This window comes from Narcine bancroftii, chromosome 5, assembly GCF_036971445.1.
Source record: "Narcine bancroftii isolate sNarBan1 chromosome 5, sNarBan1.hap1, whole genome shotgun sequence".
Classification (NCBI taxonomy): domain Eukaryota; kingdom Metazoa; phylum Chordata; class Chondrichthyes; order Torpediniformes; family Narcinidae; genus Narcine; species Narcine bancroftii.
Window position 1 is genome coordinate 135,587,799 of NC_091473.1, and position 12,224 is coordinate 135,600,022.

At 39.2% G+C, this 12,224-nt stretch overlaps 1 long non-coding RNA gene across 1 annotated transcript in view; it reads right to left on the minus strand.

The window, feature by feature from the left end:
* Window positions 1–394: 394 nt before the first annotated feature.
* The window catches only part of LOC138763994 (uncharacterized), a 29,751-nt gene continuing 17,921 nt past the window's right edge, over window positions 395–12,224 (minus strand). Inside the window, exon 2 of the long non-coding RNA XR_011357938.1 lies at window positions 395–667. This is a non-coding gene — a long non-coding RNA (uncharacterized lncRNA). The remainder of the gene's footprint in view (window positions 668–12,224) is intronic.

Sequence of the window (12,224 nt, forward strand, 5' to 3'; positions counted from 1 at the left end):
CCTCTTTTTAAGTCACTTCCGGCCCGGACACCCGGGAGTGGAAATGGCATCACCACGTCCCCACAACACAAGTGAAGAGAGCGGGGCTTTAAGTTGAGACGACGGAGTCCCGAGCCAACTTATGGGTAAGTCCCAGCTGCCCTGCGCGTTGTGATTTGGCCCGCGGCCTTGCGTGGCTATTTGGCCAGTCACACCAACGGCGATCAGGTCCGTGGCGTTACACGGTGATTCGGCTCGCTACGTTATGAGGACACTCGGCCCGCTATACCATCACAATTTGGTACCAGAGACAGATAAATACAATGCCCTCCATAATGTCTGGGACAGACACATTTTGTTCTTTATTTGCCCTCTGCTCCACAGTTTTAAATATGTAATCAAACAATTCATGTGATTAAAGTGCACGTTCCAGATTTTATTCAAGGTTATTAGTTTACATTTTGGTTTGATCATGTGGAAATTACAGCACTCTTTATGCATAGTTCCTCCATTTCAGGGCGCCATAATGTTTGGGACATTTGGCTTCACAGGTGTTTGTGAGTACTCAGGGTACTAGGAGAGCTAGGCTTCCTTCTAATCTTTTGATCACCTTTGGAGTCTGTAGTTGCCATTTTTCAACACAATGACCAGAGTTGTACCAGTGAAAGTCAAAGAGGCCATTATGAGGCTGAAAAACAAGAATAAAACAGTAAGAATTTGGCTCATCATTAAGAAGAGGGTATTGGTGAGCTCAGTAATCGCAAAGGGACTAGTAATCCAAGGCAAAACCTCCACTACTGATGACAGAAGAATTCTCATCATAATGAGGAAAAATCCCAAAATGCCTGTCTGTCAGATCAGAAGCATTCTTCAGGAGGCAGGTGTGGATGTGTCAAACCACAGAAACAGGATGGCTGGAAGTAATCGAGAAAATCTGCATATGCTGGAGTCTAGAGCAGTTCAGGCTGTCCCTAGGTTACGAACGAGATCCGTTCTTACTTCTGTCTTTCAGTTGAATTTTTATGCAAGTCAGAACAGGTACATACAGTTCTTATTTAGCGTCAGTTAGTTAAATGTTTGTCTTAGTATATAGTATAGATTTTTACCTTTCTATGCATATAAAAATACTGGAGTCAATTTGAGAGTGTTAACGGCAATGTGAACGGACTTAAAATAGTAGACGGCGTTCTCCTTCCACGAGCCAATGAACCGCTGAAACTGCACATAGTCCGTTCGTAAGTATGAATTGTCCGTAAGTTGGGCATTCTTAACCCAAGGACTTACTGCACACTGGAGAAAATCAGCAGGTAACGTAGCATCCAGAGCAAGTAAAGGATAATCAACATTTCAGGCCTGGGGCCTTCTTTGGGGATGTAAAGGCATGGGGAGGGAGGGGAAGGGGAAGAGGGAGAAGCACAGGCTAACAGGGGGGTAGGTAGAAGACAAAGAATGTAAGAAGTGATAGGTGAGAGGGCAGTGGGCTACGGAGCATAGCTCTCTGATAGGAGATGGGATACCTCAACTGCAGCCCCTCAGGATTCATTCTCAGCCACTCAGCTGCTGTCTGTGTAGACTATTCCCCCGTCTGCTCTATCACTTCCTGCATGCCAAAGGCGTACTGCTTTTTAGCTTATTTGACTGCTGTAAATTACCCTGAGAGACATGGCTAGTGGGAAAGTCAGAGAGATGTGTGACAGGATGGGACTGTTCTGAGAGCTAGCATTGACTCAATGGGCTGAATGGCTTATGCCACGAGAAATATGTAATTGGGGTGAGAGTATTTCCGCAACAGTGACTTGGGCTCGAATCCAGCCCTCTCTGAAAGGAGTTTGTATGTTCTTCCCGTGTCTGCATGGACTTCCTCCGGGTGTTCTAGTTTCCATCCACATTCCAAAGACTTACAGGGTTGGTTGATTAATTAGTCACATGGGTGTATTTGGGAAGCGCGGGCTCATGGGTTAGAGGGGCCACGGGTTATGGATGTAGGGCAGGTGGAGAAAGTGGTTAATAAGGGATACACAATCCTGGCTTTTATCAACACAAGCACATAATGAGTAGAGAAGTTGAGATGTTATGTTGAAGTTATTCAAGTCATTGGTGAGACCATACTTAGAATATTGTATGCAGTTCTGGTCGCCCAGCAGCAGGAAAGATATCAATAAGAATGAAAATGTGCAGAGAAGATTTACTATGATGTGGTCAGGTCTTAGTTGAGTTACCGGGAAAGATTAAACAGGTTAGGACTGTATTCCTTGGAGGGAAGATCTTCATCTTGACTTGATAGAGGTTTATAAGATTATGAGGGGTACAAAGAGAGTAGATGTGAGTAGGATGTTTCCACTTAGATTGAGGGAGATAAATATGAGAGGTCATAGCTTTAGGCTGAAAGGGGAGAGGTATAAGAGGAGCATTAAGGGAAAATTTTTCACTCAGAGTGGTGGGAGTGTGGAATGAGCTGCCATCTGATGGAGTGAATGCAGATTCAATCTTGAGTTTTAAAAATAAATAGGATCAATACATGGATAGGAGAGGTCTGGAGGGCTATGGAATGAGAGCAGATCAGTGGGACTAGCTAGTTTTATTGTTCAGCACAGACCACAAGCGTTGAATAGCCCGTTTTCTGTGCTGTAATGTTAGATGGTTCAATAGTATAAACACAGAAAAGTCATGCTAAACCTTAAAAGTAAACAGTGCTAACCTCTCTATTTTATCCCTGTAACTGTAGACTCTACCCAGATCTCCTCTGGAACCTCTTCAATTACCATCATACAGTGAAGAGTAATTGGTCACGACTGTGGCTGCAGCCACACCAGTGTTTCATTAAGAATGAGGACTTATGGTAAGGGTGCGATATGGAGCAGTCGTCTCTATCACAGCTCCATACCTTTACCCCTGTTTACTTTTTTAAAAAACTTACAAAGTGGTGTTGAATTGCATATTCTGCATTTGAAATGGATACAAGAGCCAGAAAGACCAGTAAAGGCAGAAAAAAATGGAAAGAAACAAGAAACTCTGGCTCATCCACAGGCAACCCCGATTACTGAGGGTTTCTCCGATGTACTTGAACAAATTAAAGAATTTATTAATGCAGGATTTAAACGTCTTTTGGCACTGGAAAATTAACTTGTACAGGTCTGCTGTTCTACAAAAGAACAGGTGAGCATTTGACCTTAGCAGAATCCACTTTAAAAATTTGAATGGCTGGGTCTGCCCATCTAGAAAACAATAATGATGAGAATTATTGATTTGGAAAGTTGAAGTAGGCAGCAAACCTGCACCTTGCAGGCTTGGCTGAAGGTATATGCTTACTCAATTTTCCTGATTTGTTAGTAATGATGTTTAGGGACAAGATGTTTCTGACACCACTGGAGCTTAACATAGCATATCATTCATTATTGCCTAGCCAAAATTAGGGCAAAAAAAAACCATGTTTGGTGGTTATATGACCACATTGTAATCAAATGAAGGAATTGCTGATCTGTAATCATACAGGTAGCCTGCAATACCAAGGGAAAAAGTTTAGAATCGTGGGAGATGACTCTCCTAACGTTATGAAGCAGCGGGCCATCTACAGGGAAGTTATATTGGAGTTATCACTGCTGTTCCCAGCATGTATTTGCATCTCTCTTCCCAATGGTAGCAAGAAATGGTTTGGTTCAGTGGAGGACTCTGGGGAGTACATTTGTAACCTTCCTGCTTCAACTTCTGATGACATTCTCCCCTTTTTTCTGTTGAATGGCTGTTTTGAACCGATGATTGAATTTTAATATGTTAAAGGTTCATTCATTTGTTTTTAAGGCTTTCACAGGGAAAGAATTGTTATTGTGAGTTGATTTAATTTGGTTGAAGGAAAATAATTTGACTGACTTTGATTGTATTTACAGTTAAGATTATTCTATCAAAACAGGATCATTTTTTTATATATATATCCTGTAACACATTAAAAAAACCACAAGAAGTCTAATTTTTTTTGATGTGGACTGTATTTAGATTATGCATGGTTTCCTTTGGTTTGTTATGAACAGCTGCAGGGGTAATGTTTATTATTTTGCTTTAGAGCAGGAACATCTAATCTTTATTGGAAGATGGTGGGTTTCTAGAATTAATGAACACGCAGTTGGTCTATTTGTCAGCCTTGGGGGGTGGGACTGGAGAAGAACAGGGTTATTTGTATTGCCACAGTGCTTTATTGTTATGGTTTTTTGGGTTCCATCTTATTGAGTTGTACTCTTTGGTTTAACAGGGCCATCTGCAGGCCAGACATTATTGTACATGCTGCACAAACTCGGATCTGCTCATGCATATTGTAATTTCTAAAATTAGTTTTACTTTTTGTATTTCTTTTTTATAACTGAGTGATCATGGCTTATCTTATTAAGTTCCTGACTTGGAATGTGAAAGGCCTAAATCATCCAGTAAAATGAAGGAAAGAGACTTCACATTTAAAACAACAAAGCTGTGATTATATTTTTTACAGGAGACACATATACATGGCAGTGATGTTCTGCACCTGATGTCATGATGGAAAGGGCAGCAATATCATTCTTCCTTTCAAGCTAAATCTAGAGGGGTATCAATCCTTATTAATCAAAATGTGTGGTTTCATATTCTAATGGTCATTTTATTATTGTTTCATGAAAATTAAATGATAAAAATGTGGTTTTTGAAAATATTTATTCTCTGAATGTAGATGATCTAGGATTTCTTGAAGTTTTTTTACTTCCTTACCAGATTTAAGTTTATATTTGCTTATTCTAGGCAGGGTTTTTCAACTTCTGGTTGGACCCTATCCTAGATGTTTGTCCTCTAACCCAGCTACATTAAACAAATCTGCCACATCAGTACATTAATTTCTATCGTATTATGGTATTTCAGATGTTTGCCATTTTTAAAATCCTACTAATAGAAAGTATTCTTTTTCTCCCCCAAGTTCATCACATTTACTCACATATTGATAACTTTTTTTTAATTGATAATTATTTAATTCCATTAACTAATTCTTGTGACTACCAGAGTATTGCAATATCTGATCATATCCCTGTTACAATGTCATTGATTTTTCATAGAAACGTAGAAGATAGGAGCAGGAGTAGGTCATTCGGCCCTTCGAGCCTGCTCCGCCATTCAACGAGATCATGGCTGATCTTAAAGTTCAGTACCCCGTCCCCACCTTCTCTCCGTAACCTTTAATACCCTTATACTGAAGAAATAGATCTAATTCCCTCATAAATACATTTAATGAACCTGCCTCTACTGCCCTCTGTGGCAATGAATTCCACAGATTCACCACCCTCTGGGTCAAGAAATTCCTCCTCATCTCGGACCTAAATGGTTTGCCTATTATCCTCAAACCATGGCCCCGGGTTCTGGATTTTCCCATCATTGGAAACATCCCATCTGCATCCACTCTGTCCAGTCCTGCCAGAATTTTATAGGTCTCTATGAGATCCCCTCTCAATCTTCTAAACTCCAGCGAGTACAATCCCAATTTGCGCAATCTTTCCTTATAAGTCATTCCTGCCATTCCAGGTATGAGGAAAGATTGCACAAATTGGGATTGTACTCACTGGAGTTTAGAAGATTTCCTAATTTTTCTCAAGATTAAAAGACACTGGTGCTTTAATTCAGTGCTATTATTAGATAAGGACTGTTAAATTTATAGAAGAAAATATAATTTTCTTTCTTGATACTAATCTCTCTTTGGAGACTTCTTGTTTAGTTGTATGGGATATTTTGAAGATTTTTCTTAAGGGCAAATCATTTTGTATACTGTTAATTTTAAAAATTGAAGACTAATAAAGAAAGATCTGAGTTAATTAAACAAATTAAACTGATCAACAATATGCTCAAACTAAAACAGATATATACAAAAAATAGATTGAACTTAAAACTAAATTTGATCTTCCCTCAATATATCCAGCCAAATGTCAACTTTTGAAATCTAAAAAGCAATTATCATGGTAATAAATCTGGTAAGTTTTAGACTAAACAATTGAAGGGATTTGGTACTAAGCATCACATTAAAAAGATTCATAGAGATATAACTTCAGATCATTTGGAGATAAATGATACATTTTAAAAATTTTACTCCAAACTATACTCTTCTATACATATCTGTTTACAACTCTTGAAAAATTTAACTTTTGTTCCGATTTTATTACATGGGTTGAATTACTTTACTCACATCCATCACAGCCTTACAATCCACAATATGTCTTGGGTAAACTTGTACCTCTCATTTTGTTCGTTTTAGATTGATCACAGTGTTCGAGCTACCGAAAGAAAATAGACACACACACCGAGAGCAGTTCAGTTTATACAAGGCTTTCTTTTTCTTTGGCTTGGCTTCGCGGACGAAGATTTATGGAGGGGGTAAAAAGTCCACGTCAGCTGCAGGCTCGTTTGTGGCTGACAAGTCCGATGCGGGACAGGCAGACACGATTGCAGCGGTTGCAAGGGAAAATTGGTTGGTTGGGGTTGGGTGTTGGGTTTTTCCTCCTTTGCCTTTTGTCAGTGAGGTGGGCTCTGCGGTCTTCTTCAAAGGAGGTTGCTGCCCGCCAAACTGTGAGGCGCCAAGATGCACGGTTTGAGGCGTTATCAGCCCACTGGCGGTGGTCAATGTGGCAGGCACCAAGAGATTTCTTTAGGCAGTCCTTGTACCTTTTCTTTGGTGCACCTCTGTCATGGTGGCCAGTGGAGAGCTCGCCATATAACACGATCTTGGGAAGGCGATGGTCCTCCATTCTGGAGACGTGACCCATCCAGCGCAGCTGGATCTTCAGCAGCGTGGACTCGATGCTGTCGACCTCTGCCATCTCGAGTACTTCGACGTTAGGGGTGTAAGCGCTCCAATGGATGTTGAGGATGGAGCGGAGACAACGCTGGTGGAAGCGTTCTAGGAGCCGTAGGTGGTGCCGGTAGAGGACCCATGATTCGGAGCCGAACAGGAGTGTGGGTATGACAACGGCTCTGTATACACTTATCTTTGTGAGGTTTTTCAGTTGGTTGTTTTTCCAGACTCTTTTGTGTAGTCTTCCAAAGGCGCTATTTGCCTTGGCGAGTCTGTTGTCTATCTCATTGTCGATCCTTGCATCTGATGAAATGGTGCAGCCGAGATAGGTAAACTGGTTGACCGTTTTGAGTTTTGTGTGCCCGATGGAGATGTGGGGGGGCTGGTAGTCATGGTGGGGAGCTGGCTGATGGAGGACCTCAGTTTTCTTCAGGCTGACTTCCAGGCCAAACATTTTGGCAGTTTCCGCAAAGCAGGACGTCAAGCGCTGAAGAGCTGGCTCTGAATGGGCAACTAAAGCGGCATCATCTGCAAAGAGTAGTTCACGGACAAGTTTCTCTTGTGTCTTGGTGTGAGCTTGCAGGCGCCTCAGATTGAAGAGACTGCCATCCGTGCGGTACCGGATGTAAACAGCGTCTTCATTGTTGGGGTCTTTCATGGCTTGGTTCAGCATCATGCTGAAGAAGATTGAAAAGAGGGTTGGTGCGAGAACACAGCCTTGCTGAATTCACACTACAATATGCAAGCCCTTCCCTATTATACTTATCAATGCCTGGACTGGTCCAAACTGCCGAAGCGAGGCAATGACTGCACACTTGTAGTAGGTTGTCGGGGCGTCGGTAGCAGCTTCTCCACCTCCCTCGACCGGGACCGGGACGTTGGTTTGGAATCTTGAAGTTGTTCTTCTTCTTGCTGAGAGATGTTGCCACCTCTTGGAGAGTCTCAAACTTCAGCAGTGGGACCATGGCTTATATTACCCAAAAGTTGTTTACTTCAGATCTTATCTCTTTGAACAAATGATTTAATTATCTTCAAGGTCTCCTGACAGTCTGCGACTAACAAAAGACAACTGCATCTCTGGGGCCTCATGATGGAAGTTGGATAATGTCTACTAATTCATATGCATCCCTGCGCCCCATAGTGTAAATTAGATTATGTCTTTTGATTCATCTGCATCCTGGGCCTCATGGTGGAATTTAGGTGTGTGTCTACTAATGCATATGCATCCTGGGCCTCATGGTGTAAATTAGATTATGTCTTCTGATTCAACTGCATCCTGGGCCTCATGGTGGAATTTAGGTGTATCTACTAATTCTAAAAAACAAGCAGGTTCTCAGCCTTGCAGAAGCAAAGGTTGTAAAAGTAAAAAACACAGTTTAAATCTTCCATTACATTCATCAAGGATGCCCATTAAACCCTTTATTATTTCATCTGGTGATTGAACCATTGGCAATTGCATTTCATGATGACAAGGACATCTTGATAAAACAGAGGAAAGAGATTGAACATAAGGTCTCCCTCTGTGCAGATGATCTTTTACTTTTCATTTTGGATCCAGTCGCCTCTCTCCCTCATATGATGTCATTACATTCACGATTTAGTCAATTTTCAAGATATAAATTGAATGTGCATAAAAGTGAACTTAGTCCATTGAATTTTCCTGCAGAAATGTTTGAAGATTTTCTTTTTAAAATTGTTAAAAATCAATTTATCTACCTTGGTAATAATGAATCATAAACATCTTTTTAAGGAGAATGACCTGGCTACGCTTTGTCTTCAACTTTAGTTGGCCATATAAATTCCATTAAAATGAATATTTTGCCTCAATGTTTATATCTTTTTCAAACTGTTTCAATTTTTATTCCTAAGTTTTTTTTTTACTTACTTAACTCAACCATATCATCTTATATGTGGAAAGACAAGCATCGTTGCCTTAAAGTTGTTCTACAGAGGTCTAAGAGAGATGGTGGAATGGTTCTGCCTAACATTAGATTTTTATTATTGGGCAGTCAATATGTAAAGTTTTACATTTTGGTCCTTTTTTCATAATCATTCTGACCACCCATTATGGATATCAATGGAGCTGAATTCCCCCCAAAATAGTTCTAATCTAGCATTTCTTGGCTCTTCACTTCCATATTCAACTAAGTTAATAGAAAATCCAATTGTTAAATATTCTATGAGAATTTGGGCACAGATTAGAAAACATTTTGCATTTTATAATTTCTGCCTTTCAAGCCCTATCGTATCTAATCACATTTTTCAGTCTTCTTTATCTGATGCTATTTTTCAGAGATGGTACAGAGAGGCTATTCGTAGTTTTAAAGATCTGTTCATTGATGGATATTTTACATTATTTGAGCAGATTTCTGCTAAATTTAACCTGCCAAATCTCAATTTTTTAAAGATATTTTCAAGTCCGGTATTTTCTTGAATTAACTTAAAGAAGGCTCCAGAGGAAGGTCTGTCTCCCGGTTTCTCGCCGGCAGATCCAGAGAATTCCTCAGACACCTGCTTCATAATTAAGGTAGGCCCAGTTTTTTTTCTTCTCTTCAGACCTTTCAGTAGGAGTTAATTTAGGCATTTTTTTTCTTCTTAGGTAACATCTTCAATATTTAGTTAGATGTTTTATATTAACCTGAAAGAAATTTTAAAAAAAACTTTTCTAAATAGGTACTTTTTAAACTAATTCCAAGGAGGTTGTAAGGTTGTGTGTTGATCCTCATGGCATTCCCCCAAGATGTTCTGAAATATTCTAAATCAACTTTATTTTTAAATTATTTAAACCTACTGAACTGTTTTGAAATGGCTTTGATTATCACAGACTTTGAAAGCATAACGAAGACTCGTGTTGTCAGCATATTGCCAAAGGCTATCAGGTTGTATTGAGGATTCGGCCTATGGATGTGTTACCCCAAACTGATTGCATCTTTCATCCTGAGAGCCTCAAATCATTAGATCATTGAGTGGTTACAACATAGAAAGAGGCCATTCAGACCATCATATCCATGCCACTCTCTACCAGAGTGATTCACTGGTTCCATTATCTCTTGCCCCTTCTTTGTAGCCTTGCAATTTTTTGAATCTTACTGTAATGTATCCTGTTCCCTCTGGAAGACCATGATGCAATCCACCTCCACCGCTTCAGCTATGTTTATATTTAATGAAGGGTTTAAATTTAATCAATATATGGAGAAGGAAACATCTCAGAGAAAGAGATTATTCTTTTTATTATAATAGATTTGATACATACTCTAGAATCGATTTTTTTCTTCTTTCAGCTCAAAATCAATCGAGTTTTGAATATTGATTATAAAGCAGGAATAATATCTGATCATTCTCCATTGTTGACGGAATTGGAATTTACAGAAAAAGAGTAGTCACTATATAGATGGAGATTAAATTCTTCATTATTAAAAAGGGAAGATTTTTGTGCATTTATAACGCAACATGTTGAATAAATTTGAGATACAAATTTACATTCAATAGAGAATGTTTATTATTTTTGATGCATTTAAAGCTTATTTATAAGGAAAGATTATGTTTTCAAAATTTAAAAAGGATTATATGAAAAATACAGATAAATTAGAAAAATAACAGTATTGGAAAAATATATTCAAAACTTACCATCAGAAGATAAACATAGGCATTTAATTAATAAGAAGCTACAATATAATACAATTTTCTCTGATTTATAAAACAGAGAAAATGATTCTTAGATCTAAACAAAAATATTATGAATTAGGGGAAAGATCTTTTAACGTTTTAGCTTGGCGATTCAAGGCAGAACAGACTTCGAGAATGATTAATGCAATACTATGAAATAAAAATAATAATAAAGTGATATTTAATGAAACTTTTAGGGAATTTTATGAAAAATTATATACTTCAGAATCATTACAGGATGAAACTATTATAGATAATTAATTGTCACAAATAACATTACCTTAGATTAACTGAGATAGATTAAGATGATTTGGATAGACCCTGTAATGGAGGATTAAAACCATGTACTCAGATGCTTTTTGCTTATGTGGAACTGACGACACTGGGTCCACACGCAGGTCACCTTACTTTCAGAACTAGCAGATGTAATTAAACTCAGCCATGGGGACTTATCTGAAGATACACTTTGAGGAGGAGTCACGTGATGGAGTAGTGGCCGGACGGTGAACTCCAGCCCTCTCCAGAAAAGTCGGGAAAAACAAGAGAAAATACAAAGGCACAGAAATACAAGTTAAAGAAAAGTGAGTATAAAGGTGGAAAGAAGATGGAGACAAAAGGAGAAAAATCAAAATCAACGGAAAGAAGAGAGGAAGAGAAGACAACGGAGGAAAAAGGTGAAGGCCTTACCTGTCCGAAGAGGCCCGCTGTGGAGAGAAGACCCCACTACCTCAGGTCGGTAGAAAAAGAACTACAACAATGGCTCACAGAGCCGAGTAAAAGTGCGCAACCGCGCATGCGCGACTCCTCGCGCATGTGCGATGCGCATGAAAAAAAACACACCGACGGGAGGGGGGACCAGCTGGGGAGTCGATCTCCACAGCCGGCAACGACAGCTGCAGAACACCTGCAGCAAGAAGAGACCACAGAAGACAATGGAAACAAGAAAGAAGAGGAGGAAAGGGCAGCAAAGAAACAACAGATGGCCAACCTAGAGGAAGAAGAAGAGGAAGAATACAGTGAAATAGATAAAGGGAAAGGCAAGGTAAAGGATATACTTGCTCTTGTTAGAGGATACATGGAGTCATTTAAAGAATGGCAAACACAGGAATTCAATGATTTAAGAAGAAGAATAAACAACACAGAAAAGAAAATAAATAAAATGGATATGACCTTAACAGAAATGGGGAAAAAAATGGACAAGATGGAAGAGCGGGCAGTAGCAGCAGAAATGGAGGTAGAAGACTTAAAAAAGAAATTGGAGGAATCTAATAAAAAAACTAAAGAGACACAAGAATTACTAGCCCAAAAAATAGATATAATGGAAAATTATAACAGAAGAAATAACATAAAGATAGTGGGCCTTAAGGAAGATGAAGAAGGCAAGAATATGAGGGAGTTTATAAAAGAATGGATCCCTAAGGCCCTAGGATGTCCAGAACTACAGCAAGAAATGGAAATAGAAAGGGCACATAGAGCATTGGCCCCTAAACCACAACCACAACAAAAACCAAGATCTATTGTAGTAAAATTCCTAAGATATACTACAAGAGAAAAGGTACTGGAGAAGACAATGGAAAAAGTAAGAGAGGGCAACAAACCACTGGAGTATAAAGGGCAAAAAATCTTCATTTATCCAGATATAAGCTTTGAACTCCTAAAGAAGAGAAAAGAGTTCAATACAGCAAAAGCGATTTTATGGAAGAAAGGATATAAATTTACACTGAAGCATCCTGCGGTATTGAAAATATTTATTCCAGGACAACAAAACAGACTATTCTCGGATCCAGAA